A 20,749-nucleotide genomic window follows, 5' to 3' on the forward strand; every position below is an offset into this window, starting at 1 on the left:
AATTCACAGACGTGAATGGACCTGAAAAGTTTAACCTTGACCACATTTTTCCAACTGGTTATCCATTCCCAGTAACTCTCTCTTGTTACAGCACATGCACATACTTTGAAAAAGAAAAGTTATATAAATATATAATAAAATATAAAAAATATAATAAAATATAATAAAATGTAAAATATAATAAAATATAAAGCTAAAATATAAATGCACACACAGTGCACGACAGGTTTTATGTAGGCAGAAGCCTCCTCCTCCTCCCCACTGGCCTTAAAAATGCTTTTTTGTTTCAAATTGTATAACTTTCGGCAGTTACAGATGTGCCAAGAGTCCGGCTTTGGCTGGGATGGGTTTTCTTTGTATCGGTTACAGCAGACCCTGCCAATGTCTCAGCTCTGCTGGCTGCAAAGGGCTGTTGTTCTCCGAGTGCAGCAGCACCTCTCTTGGCTGCTTGTCGCCCATCGCTTCAGGCTTTCTCGTGGCCTCAGATGTACAGGCCTGCTGCTTATAGCTGCCTCCACATCTCAGCACTGCTCGTACACGCAGGAACAGATGTAGATGCTTGTTGAGGAGGGGAGCTGCCAGCGAGGGACGTAGTGACTGCCTCGAAACAAGAAGAGCCCGACTGTCAGATATCTCAGTGAATGCATGCTGGCAGAGGCAGAGGCCATGAAGAGTCCAGAGCTGAAAGGAAAGCCAAAGGGGACCCAGTAAAGAGAACAGGAATATAAATCCCCTGGCATCACTGAGGTTAGAAAATGGGTCCTGTGATGTTTTGCATGGGATGACTGGTTTTGTCACCAAGAACAATGATTTGCTGTCAGCCCTTTGGGATGGTGGTGTTCTGGAGAAAATCTGTCATAAAAATCGCTTTGCAGCTAGTAGGCTCAACCCCAACACTTGCCCATAAAATATTCTATGTCTAGGTTATCCCAGCAAATTCAACAAGCAGATTTTTTCAGGACATCACCTCAGAAGCACAAGATTGAAGAGCAGGAGGGACAATATGATTGCTCAGAGCTGCTCATGAAGAAACACCTCATGCAATTACATCTACAGCGACTACCGTTCTGCAGTGCAGGTGTGAAAGCAAGGGACGGGCCAGAAACGTTCCCTCCTATCTCTGGGATGTCCTGGTGAGCCTAGTCTCCAGAGGTTGGAACAGTAGTCAAATGGTTGTCTCCTGGATAAGTCCTTTATGACACCCTTATAATACCAACAGACCAAAGCAGAAACCATTGGCCCAGGAGATATTATTACTTTACCTAATGAATTAATATCAAAGTATTAATTACGCTGGACACAGCTATTTCGTGAATGTGAAGAACTCTTTGTTGCTGTGCAACCGTTACCCATGTCAGCCATGAAGGTTTGATAGTATTTACCCATTTAGGCATCTGAGTTCCAGGGAGGCCTGATCAGGACAGCTGACCCCACCAGACGGACAACAACAGGCCTGCAGTTGGGCCATTAGTTTTGCACTAGGCTGGTGTTTCTCCAAAACCATTTCTTTTTCAAATTGTCATTATTGGACTTTCAAAAAAATGGGCAGCTTCTAACTGAAGACTCCTGCTCCCTGTGAATTTTTTGCCATAAGAACTCAAGTTCAGGGAAATTATTCTGCTTTTCTGCAAAATTGTGAAGGAATCATTTGGCCTTGTTGCTGCAGGAATTGGTCACCTTTTCACACAGCTCTAAGGAACTGCCAGCCTGAGCATCCAAAGCAGACAATAGAAGAGGACTGAGCAAGTAGGAAGATTTTTACCTCTATTGTGTTTTTGCCTTTCTCAAATGTTGTAAAATAGAATCACCAAAAACCAAGTATCAGAACCTGAACCTTTACCCTAGTTTTTTTAGGCTGAACCGTTTTGACATCTGTCTCTAGGGAGTGTTTATGTGTGGTGTAAAAATGATCCAGGCTGCCAACACATCAAAAAACAAACAGAGCAATAAAGGTTGGGCTGTTTTTGTTTGTTTTGTTCAACATGCTTCATAAAGAGAGAGCTAGCTGGCTAATGAAATTATATATAAGCCTGTTATGTGAATCCCTACATAAATATAAAATCCAAGTTCAGTTTGCAGAGTGACTGGCAGGGAATTACAACATTATGGAATCATGATTATTTGGACAACTTCCCACTCTTTCAGAGAATGCTAATAAATCATAAAAGAGTTGTGGATTTTAGCACAAATGATTAACGATAGCAGAAATCTGACCTCTCTTCTTCACTGGTTTGTCTTTAAGCTTTGGAACAAGAATACCCTGTGCAAAATATTGCTTCTCCTGCATGTCCTGTAATCTACTGTGGGTGGCAATTGGGCTGTCAGTCAGAAACAAGGCTGCCCAGGATTCAAAGCACGCTGACAACTGGAGTGGGTCTATGTAAGCAGAGAGGTTTTCAGATGCTGAACAGATATGGACAAGGAACAGATCGCTCACATATCAGAGCTAAGCAGAGAGTCATAAGATTTTCCCTGAGGTATGGCCATAGTAGTGAAACTATGCACTGCTCTTCTTTGCAGGTTAAATTTCCTTCCTGTTCGCAACCCAAGATTCAGGCAACCAAACAGAAAACTAAAAAGAAAGATCTATGGAGAACGTTTCACAAAGATACTCTAAAAATTGTTTAGCAAAGCCCTTGGCAATCATTTGGAAAAAAAAAAAAAATGGAACATTCAAAGGAAATTATGATCTGTTTGTGATGGGTCACACAGACTGGTATGTTTGTGATTTTTGTACACAAGCAGCACTGCAACTAATGCTAACTAATATGGAACACAGGTACACCTCTCTACTACAGCTTCTTCCCTCCACATCAAGGAATATTCCACCCATCAATATCAGTATCGCTTTTTATAGCAACAAGCATTATACAAGCACAATTATTTGCCCTTTAGTCATGACTCAATCAAGAATCACTCCAGACTGCCCTCTTCATATATCACAGCTTCTCCCACTCAATTTACCTTTTGGGGTGGGTGCAGGAGACTGACATCCACCTTAAAATTAAATAAAATGTAATTGTTTTTGAAACAGCTCATTCCACCTAGGTGTCTTCAATTCAGTAACTGAATGCCAGTGCATTTCAGTATTTACCCCTGCAGCTAGATGAGGTGGCAGCTAGCGGAGCAGAAACTTTGGAAAGTTTGATGGGGTTTTTTTTGGCCTCCATCATTTAGAACTGCAAGGACTAATAACAGAAAAAAAAAAAAAAATCAATGTTTGAAATCTCACTTGAGCACATTCCTGGGACATAGACTATGAAAAGATGGGTCAGTGGTTTTCAAATAAACCAACTGATGCAAACATTAAATAAGAGTCTTGTGCCTTATTGAAGCAGTCCTATGGGACACTACTTAATCTAAGTACTTGAGAGCTGCTGGGAACTAGCCAGTACCTCTTCCTTAAAAAGCTGGATATTGACGTCCTCCTCTGTATGTGTAGATACCATGAAGAGGGGAAGATCACGCATAGCCTAGATCCAGCAGGTAGATACAGTCATTAAAAGCAGTCCTCTTGTTCGTCCTTCAGGATTAAGTGATGGAAAGGGAAAGGCTCTGAACTTCAGGCTGCTGGTATAGCTTGTGTTAGCCAAAGAACGCTGCACAAAGCCGTTCAGTGATCTGTGAAAAATGAATCAGTCTCCATTTGTTTCCTAGAGGACAAAAACATACTTCACTCTAAAACATAGACTGCTAATAGCATTATGCTAAAACATAGACTGCTAATAGCACTATGCTAATAGCAGTAATAGCACTTATTGTCAGATTTATTGGCAACTTGTTAAAATGTCAAGTATTACAGAAACACTCTGGGCTGGGTTCTGAGCTTGGTAACACCAGTGTAAATTACACTAAAGCATAACTCTGTGCTTACAACAGATCTCAAAATCTGTACATTTGATTGAAACAGGTATCACCTATATTGGTTTCTTATTGTTATGGCTTTTAATCACAAAAATGCCCGGGCCACACTGATTTGAGGAAACTTGCACTCTCTCTGTAGTTGTTATGTAGGTAAATATTGTGGTTTAAGTGCTAAAATGCACATAGTTGAAAAATAATTATCCATAGTGTTAGCCAAGAAAAACTTGGCAAGCACTCTGATGCCATAGAGCTGGAAAGTTATGAAGCACCTTTATTCTCTTAAATAAGTAGGATTAGATAAAATATGTCAGTCAAAGACACTTTTTCAATTAGTTAGGTAAAACCATCTCTTTTTTCTTTTTTTAAAAAAGGAACATTTGCTCCAAATTTTGACATGAATCAAACAATCAGTTTGTATTTCATTATTTCTTCTGTGACTTTTCTCTCAAGAAAGCATGTTTTCAGGCATAATAACTAAGCACACTTACAGCAAATACTACAAAATATTTAAGGAAAATTAATTCCTAATGTATGCTAAATCAAGAATTGGACCTTAAATGTTATTATTTTCTAAGTAACGTTCATTTAAACAGAAGCAAACACACCAGACTGAAAGTGTGCTTACATATAAATTTATTATAGTTATTTATAGATAAATATATGAGATAGATAGGTATTTGAAAACTCACATATTAATATTGAATACTTCCTATACTGCCTTCATTGAAAAAATCTGCTTGAATTAAAAAAAACCTTTGAATTAGAATTGTTTCACAATTTTGGCATGATTTTGTAGGGATATATTCCTGGAAACAGCAGTATGTTAACAACAATCTGTAAAATACAAAATAAAATATAAAATTTAGCTAATGAGTTGTTCACTGCACTTCTATCCCCTTCATTTTAATAACTAAAATTCAAACATTTTACTATAAATATTAAATGACCACTTGTTTTAAAATGCAGCAGTAATTTCTTAAGATGCAAAGCGTAAAGCTGCAGGCTTTTCACGTGAAAAACATTCAGTATTTACCTTTCTGTTTGATAGCATTGATAGAAGTGATTCAGAGATTTCACAGTGTCACATGCAAAACTTTTTGTATGGATTTTTCTTTTCTGTAGCCTAATGAAGTTTGTTCTTCATTGTACTGTAAGGTAAATAGCATTAATTCCTAGGCAACCTTAGCTAAAATAAATATGTTTTGTACTTTGTAGAAGAAAGGGGTTACTTTATCGCTATCAAATGCAAAGTGTCCCAAGTTTGTTATCAGCACACGGTGAATGTTTTCTTTAAGATGAACTTAGTATCAGCAACCTTACAAACGAGCAAATAAAAAACAGGCACTGATAAAAATGTGCTGAAAGCATTCCTTTTGTCAAACAGAGTTAAAGTGCACCGTGCTTAGTGCTCTGTTGTACTCTGGGGCTAGACAGGATTACTCCATTTTCAGTCCATTCTAACTTACGAAGATTTTCTTGATTGGGATGAAGACTTGCAAATAGGATAAAACTTTCAAGCTCTGGAGGTAGCAGAATGAAAAAAAAAAAAAAATAGAAGCACCCACTTACCATAATTTTGATCCCAGAAAGCATGAGAAAATTTAAATATTTTAAATATTGTCAGCTGGCTTATTGGTGCATGAGAGAAAATGCGCCAACTGCAATGCCGTATTAATGACCCAGTGCAGGCCTGGGAAGACTCAAGAGTTCTGGTGACAGACACTGGAGGTCTGTTATCTTTAAATGAAGTGTTTTAGGGCCATTCCAACCTAAATTTGTGTATCCAGGTCTTTTGGTGAAGCCAAGAGGAGATCCAGCTGGTGTTTTGGCAGCACAAACTTCCTCATATTGCCTCCTCCATGTGCTCCAACACTGGCTTAGATACTGCACCTGTAGGATTGAGAGGGAATTTCCCCCACCCCACTCATTTGCTTTCAAGCTTGACCTATCTTGTTCTGCTGGGATTGCCAACAAAGGCTTAAGTCATGGTTGTGGTATTTTTTATCTTTATGCAACCGAGAATAAAATTGAAGCTACTAATTCATTCTATATGCAGCCTGGAACAACCACTAAATTTTGACATTCTTTGCTCCTTTCCAGTTCAACTCAGTGATCTAAAGCCAAAGAGCTCTGTTTCTCAATAATATTCCATCATCCCAGAAAAATTGGTTTTCTCCATCTGTGTTGCTGGGAAATAACAAAAGAACACAGTGGAAAAACAAGGAAATTTTTTTTGTCTTTCAAGTTAAACTGAGGCAGTGCTTTGAAAGAGTTAAACCAAAATGCGACATAAGAATTTGTTCAGCCAACTTCTCAGTTCTATAGGTTTGCTCTGGAAATTTCATGGATTTCTGCCGGTCAGCTGCTGCAGAGGTTGAATGGATCATAAACGCATGTCTGGAGCCTGGGCTCCTCTCCCTGGTGCCTCGTGCAAGTTATAGAGACATGCTCTCCCCACACCCCCTGCTCCACAGCCAAATGCTGTTCACTCTCCTCTTTTAATACTGATCAAACACCATCGCCATGAACCTCCTTCTAATAAAAGCCCAAACAGGGAAGAAACAACTTAAACCTTAATGACTATTTTCAGTTTTGTGCTGACTTTAGGATAGTTGACAATGGAAAACTTCAAAATAAAACTTCAAATTTCATTAAAATAAAACTAAAAAAACCCCCAGAACCCAAAGCCTTTCTCATGAAAAGCAGTATTGTGTGATCCTGATTTTGACTGTATAAACCAAAACAGATAAAAAAAAAAAGTTACCTGTAACTTACCCCTCTGACAGGGGAGAGAATCAGCTCCCATACCTCGGATCCTGAAGAGAAGCATAATCAGTGCAGGGCAAGTTGAGGGAAAAGTCCCTCTGAGTTGCAGGCTGCTGACAGGCACCACTATGCAGGGATGGTGCTCATAACTTTTGGCTGCCCTCTCTCAAAAGACCATCATGCCCCATATGGATTGACCAGGCTGATGTGTTCTGTCTCAGGAGCCTAGAGCCAAGGCTCAACGCAGACATGCCCTTCGGGGCTCTCCTCAATGATTTGGTTTCACATTCACTGGGCATCTTAAACTCCCAGGAGCCTTTTTAAAATTGTAAGTATTATCAGAATCTTAATAGATACAGATGAGTTTTTAAATAGTTAACGTCTATGAATCCCATTTCACGATGGAGAAATGTCACCCTCCTGCTCCGGTGGCTATCAGATGACATGACCCTACACCTACCCTGTCATTTGACACCGTCAGGAAGAACAGGGTCGTTCACAGGGTTGCTTTCCTGGGGCAGAGTCTCCAGCTTTGAAAATAAACATCTCAGCTTTTTCTTGACATTTCGTTTTGATAGCGACTGAAATGCACTTTGGCATTTGTCTAGCAACAGGAGATAATTGCACCAGGGTGAGATGGTCTCAGAGGGCTCTTCTGTCACCTCTGGAGTTCCTCTTGGGATTGCTTGCTGCCTCTTGATCTTCTCAGTGATCTGCCATTCTGTGAAATACCATGCAGCACAGCAGATGCAAACAATCTACATTCATTGAAGACCTCAGTTGGAATAATACTTTCTTTTTGCATTTTGTTCTATCTATAAATCTTTTATATGGAAGCTTTGAAAAAAAAACAAGTAAAGCTAATATGACATCTTAATCGCCTATTTATTTTGTATCTCAGATTATACATCCTACTGCTACAACATGAAAGTAAGCAAACTTAAAAAAACACACCAAGCTAAGTCTATAGTTACTGTATACACTCTATTTTTTTTTTTGTACCATCAAATATTGCCTAGAGACTTCGAACAAAACTCTGCCATCTGTATATATCATGCTGTTTGTCAGAGTGGCAGCTTTATCATATTACTATTTTTTTAAGGGATAGGTTGCTAGCCTATCACTCAACTCCTATCCTGTAGGCAGCTTTTTGTCTGGATTTAGTTCTTTAATCTCTCCAGCTTTGTGGATTTCCATGAATTTAAACCCTCACCAGTCTAAATCTTAATGGGTTACAGAACTTTCCTGCCATTCCAACACATTAAGGAAGCGTTTCCAGGGAAAATGCCACGTTTATGTTGCACTGTACTGCCTCTTGAAGATTGTAGCACGTTCCCTAGACTGCCTTACTATGATTATATGGTCATGACCAGACCGTCACCTGGCCTCCACTTTGTTCTTAATTTCCTCTGTTTGGAAATTCACTTCATATGAGAATGAGAGGAGAGAAAAGGCCTGATTTTACTTTGATGTCTGGCTATTCCTGGATTGGGCTAAAAAGGCAGATGTGCTATGTTTTGTTCTTTTCCTTCTGCGTGATTCCAGCATGCATCCTTAACATCGATACTGCAAGGGAATTACAAGTCATGGCTCCCTCCTGATTTTGCTGATATGCTCTAAAAATAAGAAATTGAACAAAAGAAGAATATACATTCTTATGTAGGTGTCCATAATGCTCTGCTGACAATGTGATTGTTATTAACAACTTGCTCCCTGATTTAACATAACAAGTGTGCACTGCGAGGCAGAGGTGTTCACAACTTCGGTAGGTGGGTTGGCACTGGTTTTTTGGAACCTGTAGGGGTGTAATGAGGTGCAAATCTCCAAAGGCTTTATATTTAGGTTGGGTTTCCATATGGATTTAAAATGTATTCAAACATCTTGAATAAATTGAGAGGAGAGCAGCCTTCCTCAAGACGTTTGGCACTTTAGATGCAATCAGAAACCAAAAGTGGAAAAGACTTATTGAAATGGTTCTAAACTTCAAAAAACAGTACAATTTGGAGGTAGTTGTGGGAATGGGAAAGGTTCAGGGCTTATAGGAAATACAGAAACCTGCCTGCATGTGACCATCCAGTTCAAACCTCTGTACCACCACTTTAGCCAGCTTTGTTACCTTCCCTCATGCTGAACACTCAGAACAGTTAGAGCACCAAACTTTATTCACCTTATCCTTGTTTAATGTCAACATTAGGTTTTCATATGAAGATGAATCAAAAGGCTTTTACCTGCCAAGATTTGAGTCCAGAGTTCTGGATTTCTTCTGCAACAGCAGATAATTTTGCTCACACCTAAAGCATGTGCTCTATTTTATGTATTAGTTTCTCATACAGTAGAAATCCACAGACATACAGGTAGGTCCTGGCAATAAAAACAGGGGTGTTGACTTGCAGACACTTGATTTTAAAACAAATTAATTAGAAATTTATCTATATCCTGAACTTGCAGCTGGTTCCTATTTTTCTTACTGTCAGGCCCCAAATCATTGTATTGAACACCCTACCTTCTTGGAAGCGTGGTTGTGGATTTAAACTTTGTTTCTCAAGCCCATTCCTGGAGTTAAACTGAATGTGCAAGTCTATCCATATTGGACTAAATCTGATGCACACTGAGGCAGGTCAGAGGTCACTACTGAAGTCAGTGCAACTGACCATAACCTCATAACTTCTGTATCAGTTGGATTTCACTTACTTCAATGCAGTTGATTTTGATTTACACTGATTGAATGAGATCAGAGTTAGACCTCATGTTAAAGTCATTACTTTTCTTTTGATTTTAGTAAAAAATCCCAATACAACAATTCAGAAATAGGATGAGATTTTTCTGCTAAAAGTCCTGGTTAAGTTTCTTTAAAATAAACACATGAAAAGTTTTGTATTATCTCTATATAGAAATGCATGCTGTTAGCTAAGAGAGAGGAGAAATATTCTGCAGAATTAAATCATATTTTACAGTTCAATCATCTGGAAGATTTCCATACATCATATTTACATTCACTTCCTATTTAATGCAATATAGATTTTTTACATGCATTGACCTTGAAAGAAAATAACATATGGAGAAGCCTATGTAGTTATTTTGTTTAATGAAATGATATGCTTTTGTTTTGCAAAAGAATTTTAATTGGGAGAGTGCAAGACCCTGAAACAAGACAGTGTTTCTTTAAATCAACCTTTTTCCATTTTCATTGCCCAGCTCAAGCTGTGAAATAGTCCCAGAAAATGTGAAGGTTTCATGTATTCCATCCAAGTCAGTGATTTATCAAATTCAGTAATCACAATGAATGAACAGGAAGTTGTACTTGAATACTTGACACTCAAGCTCGAATATCCTGAAGTGCCCTTTTATGGTCCCTGTGCTGGTCTTAAAAATACAAGTCACTTAAATTCCACTCTGAAATGCTTCCTGATAATCAACTTCTGCTGTTGTAACCTGGGGTGATGTATAAATGCTGGATTTCTGAACATGGTCCAGTCACCTTTATGGTTAAAATCTGCAGTAGCACATGTTTCTATTGAAGAAAGGAGGATTATTTTAGGGACTGCAGGAAGTGACAAGATAAAGATTGAATCTGTGAGCTTCTAAAAAAAAAACTGGAGCCATAGTCTGTCCCCAGTTAGAACTATAAAATTCCACTGGATTGTATAAATCAGGATTTAGCCTGAAGAGTTTTATGTAGTTTATGTTGAGGTATCTTGAACTGATGGAGCATTGTGGAGCCACATGATTACAAATTAAAAAAAAAAGCAAAGAATGAAACGTAGCTATGTTTGTAAAAAGGAATGCTACAAACAGATCAGCTTTGTAAGTCAACCATCACATTCAAATCTGGTGGAAGTAAATACAGCTCCTATGGAAATGTCTGGGTGGCATTCAATATGGTTCACAGAAAGTAAGCTGGGCAGAAAAAAAGACAGTCCTAGTTCTCTCTTACTACCGTCCTGAGGAAAGCCTGCATTTTTTGGCTTGGTTCCCTGGACTGTAATGGAGGAGGTCCGGAGGTACACCAGTATCCTTTCAAGATGGTTCATTATCAAGAAGCTTGACAGAGTAACAGTCAAATTTCTGTGTATTTGTGTGTGTGTGTTCAGCACCCTGTCTTGTGTTCATGTTAATCACCGCATCATCAAAACCAGGTCCATTAATTTGTTGCTGAGTACTTAGGCAAAAGACCGCTTTTCACAAATGAGAATGTTACAAACATTACAAACAGTGCCCAGTTCCTACACTGGAACAACACCTCTCTGCAAGCAAAATATGCTGAAGTGCTTAAAGGTGGGAATGACTTAAGGTGGAAATGACTTAAAGGTGGGAATGCAAGAAGACTGTGATCCCACCAGACTTTGGGGAATGGTACCTCCAGGCAAACCTACTGTTTGGTGTTAGATTTGCCATCCTGGACAAAGAGCAGACTAGTGGAGACAAAATCAAGCTTCAAACACACTAGTATACTTTATGTAACAAAGTAAAAACACTTGAACTCCACTTACTCTTCCTTAAAAAACAAAGAAAATGTTTTTGTGTTCTTGAATATTGGATTAGTATTGAAAATAATTGTCCAATGCTGATTAAGTGCTGCGTTGCCAGTACTATTAACACATGTAACTTGTGGCTCAGAGGCAAGCCTTGTGGGTCCCGTCCCTGTAAGGGCTCAGGACTTTGCCAGGATAGAGATACCTACACTGATTTAGGGGAGGACAGCTGGGGTCTGGAAGCAGACAAACAGTGTGCCCCTGATACCATACATGCTGCACACTTTTTAAGGATTGGTAAGACCCAAACTGATGGATATGCCTGGATTTGCATCATGTTAAGCTGCATTGAGTGAGTTTATTGTCTCAGGTTTCTCATACACAGTAATTCCCTAAACCTTGTTTTGTTGCATGATGTAAATACAGCCTATGTCAAGTGTTAGTCTTTTTGCATGTTCAGGGCATGCATGTGAATATATTTCTCTTCCATTTTGAGAGGGCTTCCCAAATCCCTCATTTTAAAGTTTTGTTTCAAGCAAAAATCTTCAAAGTCATTGGCTTGATTGTGGTTTTGCATCAAAATATGGGTTTGAGCTAAGTCAGTTAGGCAGTGACTATAAATCAGTCCAAGCTGACTGGAAACTTTTGGAAGAACAGTTCATGACCTGAATAAACCTGGCCTCAGTTTAAAGTTTGTGACAAAGTCCAAGGTAATCTGCTACCAAATGTTTCATGTGACGCTTAAGATTCCATATCTATCTCCCTAACAACCAGCTCATCATTATTTATTGTTTGTATGGCAGTACCAGTGAGAGGGGTCACACTGAAGCATGGGCACAAACTTTAAAAGTTAGACTTCATCTAGACACTGCTGTCTGCTACCTATAGCAATATCACTGTAGATTATGAGCATTCACTTGGCACTGCCTGCTACTGTTGATATGATGTGGTCTTTACTCCTCTGTATTCTGCAGACAAGCAGCTAATCAGTCTGACCATTTGCTGAGTGAGTTGACAACTGCAAGAACCAGATGTTAAGTTCTAGAATTTATTTTTCCAGTAGGGTCATTTAGGTCTCTGATTTGTTTCCTAGCTAGCTCTTCTTAAGTTTTTTATCTGCCTTCTTGGCTGATTTCCATCAAAACAATAAAGGATTTATAAGTCTTAGTTTTCCCATAATCATCATCTCCAACTGCAATTCCAAGAAATCCCCTGTGTAATGATGTGAAGGTTTTATTTTCCTTGCAAAAGCTGTGAATGAGGTACAGATTTTGTTATGTCAGATACAATATTCGTATCTTGTTTATAACTGCTCAAAAGAACATACTGTGAAGCTTCATTCACAGAACTGACATTTCAAATTTATCAGAACAGGATTTACACTCTGATGTTTGTACAATTACAGAAGTTATCTGTGATGGGTGGAGAAACAAGTTTGTTTTGAGTGGAGTGAATCCATCCAAGCCTCCACAGGGAGCAAAGAAAGGACGTGGCACCTGGGATAGCCTTTGCAATCATACTGATAACAGACAGTCACCCTGAAAACACTATGGAAAAAAGAAATTAAACACCATGCATTTTCCTAGCAAGGGTTCTTATTCTTTGCTTACTTTCACCCAGAGATTAATTTTAAATAGAACGAACTTGCAAGAACTATATGTAAACCTTTTTAAGAGTGCCGTTTTCAAGCTCCACATATTTTGGTTTCGCATAAAGGAAATCATGAAAAAAGAAAACATTCCTGATATGTCAGCACTTATTTGTCAATATCTAACAGAACTGTGAGTGTACCTTCAAATTACTGCTGCCACCTTAGTAGATTTGCTTGCCTTAAGATTTGATTTACAATTCTCTCTTTTTGCGGTTATGCTATGAAGAAATATCTGGTTCTAAAAATCTTTTAAGTTACTTTTCAACCCTTGATACTTACATGTGTTTTCAGTCAATACTTTCAATTTGTTTTCCACTTAAGCTTGAAATTACTGGTTTTCTACTGTACAGTTTTGGAGGCGTCTAGAATTCAAGTGAGAGTTTGGATGGATGTTATGAAAGATTTTGTGTAAGCTTCTCATTTTGGATTAAATGCTTCAAGTGAATGAATCACAAAACATCCTAAAAGTTGTGTAAAAGGAGACTAAAGATATGGCACATTTGACATAGCTTTCCATACAGCAATATGATGGTACTATCCTAATGTACAAGCTGTTCCCAAAAATACATTAGTAGTTCTTCCCGCCAACCAGACATCAGGTGAATTCAGTGGTTCAGATGCAAATCTTGGCTCAGAAAGCCCATGAGCTCCCAATTTCCAGCAGCAGACAAAGTGTATCACAGAAAAACCTCTTTAACTACTCCCGTCTTTATAAAACTCTTTCCCTTGGCTGTACATTACTGGTTACTGTCAGAGATGAGCTACTGGATACAGGGTCTTTTGGTCTGAATCACTCCAGTTGTACTGACATTGAACTTTTTTGCTTGGGAATGTTACTCTGTTATCATTATTGACCTTCATTTGCACTGCTGTGTTGCCAAACTCTGATTTGGGAACAGTATACAAATCCAAATCGTCCACTCACATGAATGTCTAAAATTAATAGTTGTGCCATTCTCAAGCCATCAAAGGTACAGTCATTATTGTAAAAAGCTCAGAAGGCAGTGTAGACACTACTCCAAAGAAACATAATGCAAGGAACTGAATTCTGCTCCTTTTAGTCATAATAAGAAGAATTTCTTCTCCACACTATTGGAGGACTTAGCTACCATTTCACTTGAGTAAACATGGCAAAATCTGGGCTTATACAGCGGTGCTGGTAATGACATGTGATATTATATTCTCTAGAGGCCATTTTCAGATGGCAAGGATGCGTCTCCTTCATGAATAACATAAGCTAACCCTTTTTGTTGGCATTGATTCATGTGCATCATGGTTTTTCAGGCCTTGTTAGAGGTTAATTTTCCACATTCATGACCACTGTAAACCTGCTGTTAGAGCAGTATCACTGGTACAGGTGTTTAATGTCCTTGAAGAGATTGTCCTTTCTCTAGGGATGAAAAGATTAAAAGAATTTGAAGGGGAGAGAGAAAATAACTGTGATGAAAGCTTTGACTAATGGGTACAAAACTCAGAATTCTTATTTAGCCACCTTATTCTGAAAAATGTCAGAATAATTAATTAACAGGGTATGAAACGGCATCTCTTCATGCAAGGAGGTGCTGTGAAAACAAACACAGGAAAGACTCTGAATGTTTCTGGCACAGTTCTGGTATTGTCCTGACGCAAGTCTAGTATTTAAGGCAATTCCCGAACTATTATTTGTCTCATTCTTAAGTGCCACCAGTGACTGTTGAAGGGGAACTCTAATGCCACCAGCCAGCTGACGAGGGATTCAAAACTCAAATTGAGGCATTCAAACCTCAGCTTGAATTTTCCCCAGCAGATTACCCTCCTCTGTTGTCTTTGGGCAGGATGGCTTCCAGGGAATTCGTTCCTTAAGCTTCAGGCAATTTTCATCCCTTTCCTTCCCTCTGTTTATTTCCTCTGGATAAAAAATCAGTTACTATGTTTAAAACATTTGGGTTTAGGTATCTGTTGTTCTAGGATCCTACCATTTCAGATGACAACTGGATCATAGGTATAAACCTTACGTGACTTTTCTTACTGCATAGATCCCAAACCTTTCTTCTTTTAGTGATGCCAGCAGCAGCTTTCTCTCCTTAGCACTACAACTGAAAGAAAGTGGCTTTACCTGCATCCTCTTCTGACATGCAAATGTTAAGGCCGGTCCACAATCCTCTGTGCTGTTGCATGATATTGCAGAGGCTGTGCTGGTAGGCCAGCATAAGGAAGCAGTGCTGCCCTAATGCCTATCCTTTCCAAATATGCTGTGTCTTTCCCTTATCAGGACAGGTCTTTGAAAGGAAGATTACAAACATTTGCTTTCACCAGTGTGTAGAGATACCTCCATCCTCCACTCTGGACATCAGACGAGAATTCAGCCAGAGCCTTGTTTCCTACGGGTTAACCATAGGCAGCTGTAGTGACAGCATGCTAACCTAAGGCTCTTTCAGTCTGTTGCCTCTCCTGGACCCTGTTTAAATCATTGTCTCATGTGATACAGAAAATGCCTAGCTCAGCCTTCTGGATTTCATTTCAGGAGTAGGCATGTGCCCCTACTGGGTGTATGCCTGCAGCTATCGGGTGTTTTCAAGGGCTGGGGAAAGTCCTCTAGCAGAGGTACACTCTGTCTTGGCAGGTTTCTGTCGTGGCAGCTTTACTGAGCCTGGGAAACACTGTACTGGAAGGTGCTAAAGCTTTCTTATATGGCTCTAGCTGCATCTGTGCCTGGGGCTTTGCTGGCATATTTTTCTGTCTCCATGGTATGATTTTGTTTACCCTCCAGCCAGCTCAATATGCCAGCAAAACTTTGAAGTCTAGACCACACATTAACTTTACCATAGGTCCTTTGATATCAGAAATATGATACCATCAACTATTTTAAAATTCTTCCTTTTGGTTATTCAGTCACCAAGGTCAAATCCACTGCAAATTGTACTCTAACTGAACAAACCATCAGGGAACTTACCTCTCTGATTTTGTTGTTTTACAAATCATCAGAGAAGCCTTGAAGACTAAACAGCTTTCCACAGCTAGAGAAATGTGCTTGTAGTAGCTAACAGTAAAATACTATGGAAAAATTATTAATATAGTATATAACTTGATGCCAACGGATACACCGTATCTCACTTTTGGTTTCGATTACCAAAACATTCTGTTTAGTAAGTAAATAATTTGACTGAAGTGTTAAGGCAAATCCTGGTCCATACAAAGTCCTGACCCTAGGGGCAAAGGTCTTGACTTCACTGAGAATAAGATCAATCTCTTAGTTCAATAAAGTTTCAGAAAAATTTATTCTTGTAAATGTTTAGTTGAAAATAATCTTTTATAAGTAAAGTAGTATTATACAATATCAGCAAATATATACATCTTAATATTACTTCTGCTGGTCCATCTTATTTTTATCTAGAATCTTATTTTGTGTATTTGTGAAATTAGCAAAAAAGAAGCTATGATTGAATTTGACTAGTTTGGCCTTAGTAACAAGGCGAAAAGTATATCCTAAATTCTGCAGAGTAAGAAAGAGACAGAGAGGGCAGGCAGTATGGCTTTTATTTCAGAGTAGCAGCTCCTGGTCCAGCTCTGAAGATTATGGTAAGTACTTTATTTATTTTTAATTGGTTGATTAATCTTTTCCACCCTTTGGTGCCTCTTAGCCATCATGTCGGTAGAAATGAGCAAGCCTATGACTACTACATTTCCATAACTAACTGGTGTTCCTCGTGGTCAGTAGGACTTCACAGAGGAGAGGGAAAAGGTTTGCTATCTCTATTCATCCTACCTCCCACAAAGAAGTCTTCAATATGAATCTACCTACTTAAATATGGTAGATATGCATAACTCATATGGAAAACCAAGGCAGATTAATTTTTTTAATATATAAATGGCTTGATTGCATTTTGAGTTATAGTCATCTTTCTTAAGAGCTGTTTCTGTCTGTTCCCTGAACTGGTTTATACACAACTGTTTGCCTCTTCCTTTCCTGAAGTGGCCTATACAAAAATGCCAATTATTAGCCAGTGTAAAAGTTCCACTTTAAATTACACAAACTAGCAATTGTCTTAGAGGTTTTCTTCTGCTCCATGGATGCTAATATATCATGCTCTATTCTTCTCCCTGTTTTCAATGGCATTGCATGAGGACGGCCAGATTCTGCATAACAAACGTGGACAGACCACTGCTCTGTAACTGAGTTCAACTGTTGGGGGTGACTTCAAAGAATCACGGTCAAATTCAGTTCTGGTGTTCATCAGAAATTTCAAATGCTTTTCCAAGGTACCAGAAAGAACAAAATCCTATAAGTCTGTAAAACAGCCACAAATCTTGTAAGAAAGCTTTTTTTTAACTGCAAGATATCCAATAATTTTGTCCCCAGACTATTATGTTTTTGTGTACAAAGAACTGCCATATGCCTTCAATTAACATAACTTTGATTTTACATTAAAACAACAAAGTAAGGAACAATGCAAAGTTTCCATGAAAGACCGCAACATCCATATCTTCTTTGTCTTTAGCGAACTATATAAGAAAGCGAGTGCCTCTGTCTTTTCTTTACTTAAATAGGAAAAATAATAGAAACATTCCAAAAGCTTAAATATTGGTTTTGACTTTGCAACTTAAGTAAGGAGAAATTTCAGGTTACAGCTGTCCACCTTCCTGAACTGATTCATTCTGCCTCACTTGAAATCTATAGTGCAAATCTTAAAACAGAAATAGAAAACAAATTAGTTTTCTGAAAGTTGTGACATCTATTCCTTGTTTTCTGATGGTAAAGGAGTCATACTAAATATAAAAATAGTAATATTTATAACTTTGTCAGAATGCTAGCAAGAATTTCCATCCTCCCTTTTGCCTAAATGGGAATGATTGTAACCAGAATGTTCCCACTTTGTGCCTTTTCCAGATGTGGATGTCAGAGGAAGAAAAATGACATGAGACAATTGTTATTTTATGCCCTGAGTATACCACTTTACGTGGGGGCTTTTAGAACTCTGTTTACAGAAAGCTAAACTCTTCTTGTTATAGAGAGAAAATAGCTACAGGAGCCAATTAAAGGATCAAACTTCTTTCTTAAAATGTACCAGAAGCTTAACAAAGTCCACTAAAATACAACTTTCAGGAGGACTTGAGCAGTTGTTATTTGAAATGCCAACTACACCGCCAAAGCTTTCTAGTCCTTTTATGACATTTTTCCTAATCAAAGTTTATGATCCACTGGGGTATAATCTTCATTATTAATGAACGGCAAGATGTGATTGATAGCCACACTGGTAAACATTTAGGTAGAAAGCGGCTTTGTTTGAAACAACAGGAACAACAAAAAAATACACAAGTTCTCTTCAAGGGATTGAAGAATTGTGCATCTATTGCAGACTGTTGCTCTTTTGGCCTAGCTTTCATTTTATAAAGAATTGCAGTACTCTGACTTACAGAACAAAATAGTAGCCTTGACTTATAACAGCAGGTTTTGACAATCCAAATAACATATATCCTTAACTGATGAGAAAATCTGGTAATATCCTAGAATAATGAGCAGGACTGGAAAGAACTTTTGCTCATTTTTCTTTATCTTTGTTTATCGACTATGCTGTAGTTGACGGCTGACTGCAGCCATGATTTCAGAGGAAGATAATATCTTTTTTAAGAGCAACTTCTATGGGTATAAGAAACAGTCAAGGCTTTGGGCATGCAGATTCTTAAACAGAAGCAACAATTTCTAAGCAATAGTAGATGCTGAAAACAGTTGGTCTGAATGTAACTTGTGTTAAGCAGACAATTTGAAAGAAACAGTGGTTGGTGGCATTAGAGCAATAGGAGATGTTAGTGTGGAGCGAGGTGATCGTATGGTTGTCCTTACAGTAGACTAGTAGAACTTTCTTCTGAAGACTGACTGTCCTCTTGAAATGGGTCTCCACTGAGGACAAGAGTGAGTGAGAAGTCATAGTTGTAATAGTTGTTTTGTGAAAAGTATTCTTTCATCAGTAACTAGATGTTTTAGTACAAAACCAAAAGATGCTGGGTTTACAGCATCAATGTTAGCTCCATTGCTAACATCTTCCCTATGCTACAGACACTGACAGTTTCTCCCAGATCTTCTGAATTATATTATCAAGTACTTTGCTGCTTCCATTGCAGACCTGAAAAAGGGCTTATGCGTCTGGAAGACAGACTGTTTTTTTTCCAAATTATCATCTTGTTTGATTAAAAACCCGCTGTTTCTTCCTATGAATTTTGCCTTATTAGAAGAGTTGTTAAGTCCACAGAGGATTTGGTCCAAAGCCCAGTGAAGTCAAAGGACACTGTCTTAAATCAAATTAATGACCAAGGTCTGGATCAAACTTGCAGTGAGCTAAATTAAATCCACTATTTTTGCAAAAAATATCGTACTTGCTTGCTAGATTCCTATCAGGAGACAAGTTGAATTTGCCTTTGTAATCTGTTTTACCATCTTAGATATTTCCACTTATCACTGTGTATTTAAACTTCCTGCAATCATACTCATTTTAGCCAATAACAGTGTAAGTTATTTGCTTTCTTTTGCTATTTTCATATGCCTCTCCTGACTCTAAGCTCTCTCATAGTTTAAAATTCATAGCTAAAGTTACAAAGCTTCTTTTATCCACTTATTCAATTATCCTGATATTGGAGTGCCTATTAAAAGCAATAAAACTAATACTGCAGACCTTGAGACTCCATCCCAACTATCCTCATGTCTACATTTTCACTAGCTAAGATTCCATGCTTCTCCCAAGTACATTTTAAAAATTATAGCTTATCGTATTCAGTGGCATGCACTGAACTTGATAAAACTGAGTTCTTAGTAGAATAAGCAGGAGTTTGCACTATAATTTTTTTATGCACACCTAAAAAACTCCAAAACTTCCACAAAGCTAATGGCTAATCCATGTTCTTGAGAATAGCTATTGTTTTAGAATAAGAAACTTACATAAATGGAAGAGCCAAAATGGATTTTTTTCGTATTTGTTGTGAAGCTCTTATTGTCAATATATGATTCTGCATAATGCAGGGTGAAGCTCTGGCTGCTTTATTTTTCTGTTTCTGTGAAAGAAAGGCATCAAGAACATATTCCTACATGTGTAAAAAAGGAACATCATGTAATTCAAGTCAACAGACACTGCATTTTAGAAATGCGGGTTAGTTTCTTCTTCCTTCTGTGGACTATTTTGTGAGTTTGAGAAAGCTATCATATCCCTCTGTATTTCAACCCTCCTTCCACAAAATAAGAATAGAAGTATAATTCACAGTATGGCAGGAAGTCTAATATCAGACGGTGTGACAGTGGTAGCATATAAACATATGAACCAAAAGAGTTTATTTTTTGTGTCATATCAATACCCACAAGAAAAGTATTGTGTAGAGTCAAAGTCTAATCCAGTTTCTGCCAATGCTATTGATGTTACTTTCAGCAGCAACTGGATGAGAATCTTGATGAAACTCCATCTGACTCTTTCAACAGATGCACTGTGGTAGAGATGTTTAAAAACAACAGTTTACTACCATGCCCACATTCAAACTAGCTTGGTATGCTTATATGACAACATCAACACAATAACAATAGCATAGGATTTTTCACAGCTGCAAACCCATCCAGGAAACAGGGTCTTTTTCAGGTAGTAAATTGATGCTATTTTCTCTTCTGTGGTTACATTTCTACCTGGGTCAAACTCAAATTCAAACAGTAGATATTTAGATTTATGTGTCTAACTATGAACTTGGTAGGAAGGCTTCTAGTATAGCCAGAGAAACTGAATGGTTCAATCCACCTAGCCACAAACTGCTGCCAAATGCTATTTATGATACCGTTAGGTTTTCCATGAGACACCCAGCTGTCACTCCAGGAGGGCAGAGAATTCCTATGGATCTTGTGTCACATCTGCCCAGCCCTGTACAGTTGCTTAAGATATCCCCGGACATCTCAGTTGGCACTTGATGTTTATGTTCAGGACACTGAATCAAGCCCCGAGTCAAGACATTCAAAGACATTTTAAGACCCGTTCAGTTCCTCCTGAAG

Source organism: Platalea leucorodia, assembly GCF_965183815.1.
Source record: "Platalea leucorodia genome assembly, chromosome: Z".
Lineage (NCBI taxonomy): Eukaryota > Metazoa > Chordata > Aves > Pelecaniformes > Threskiornithidae > Platalea > Platalea leucorodia.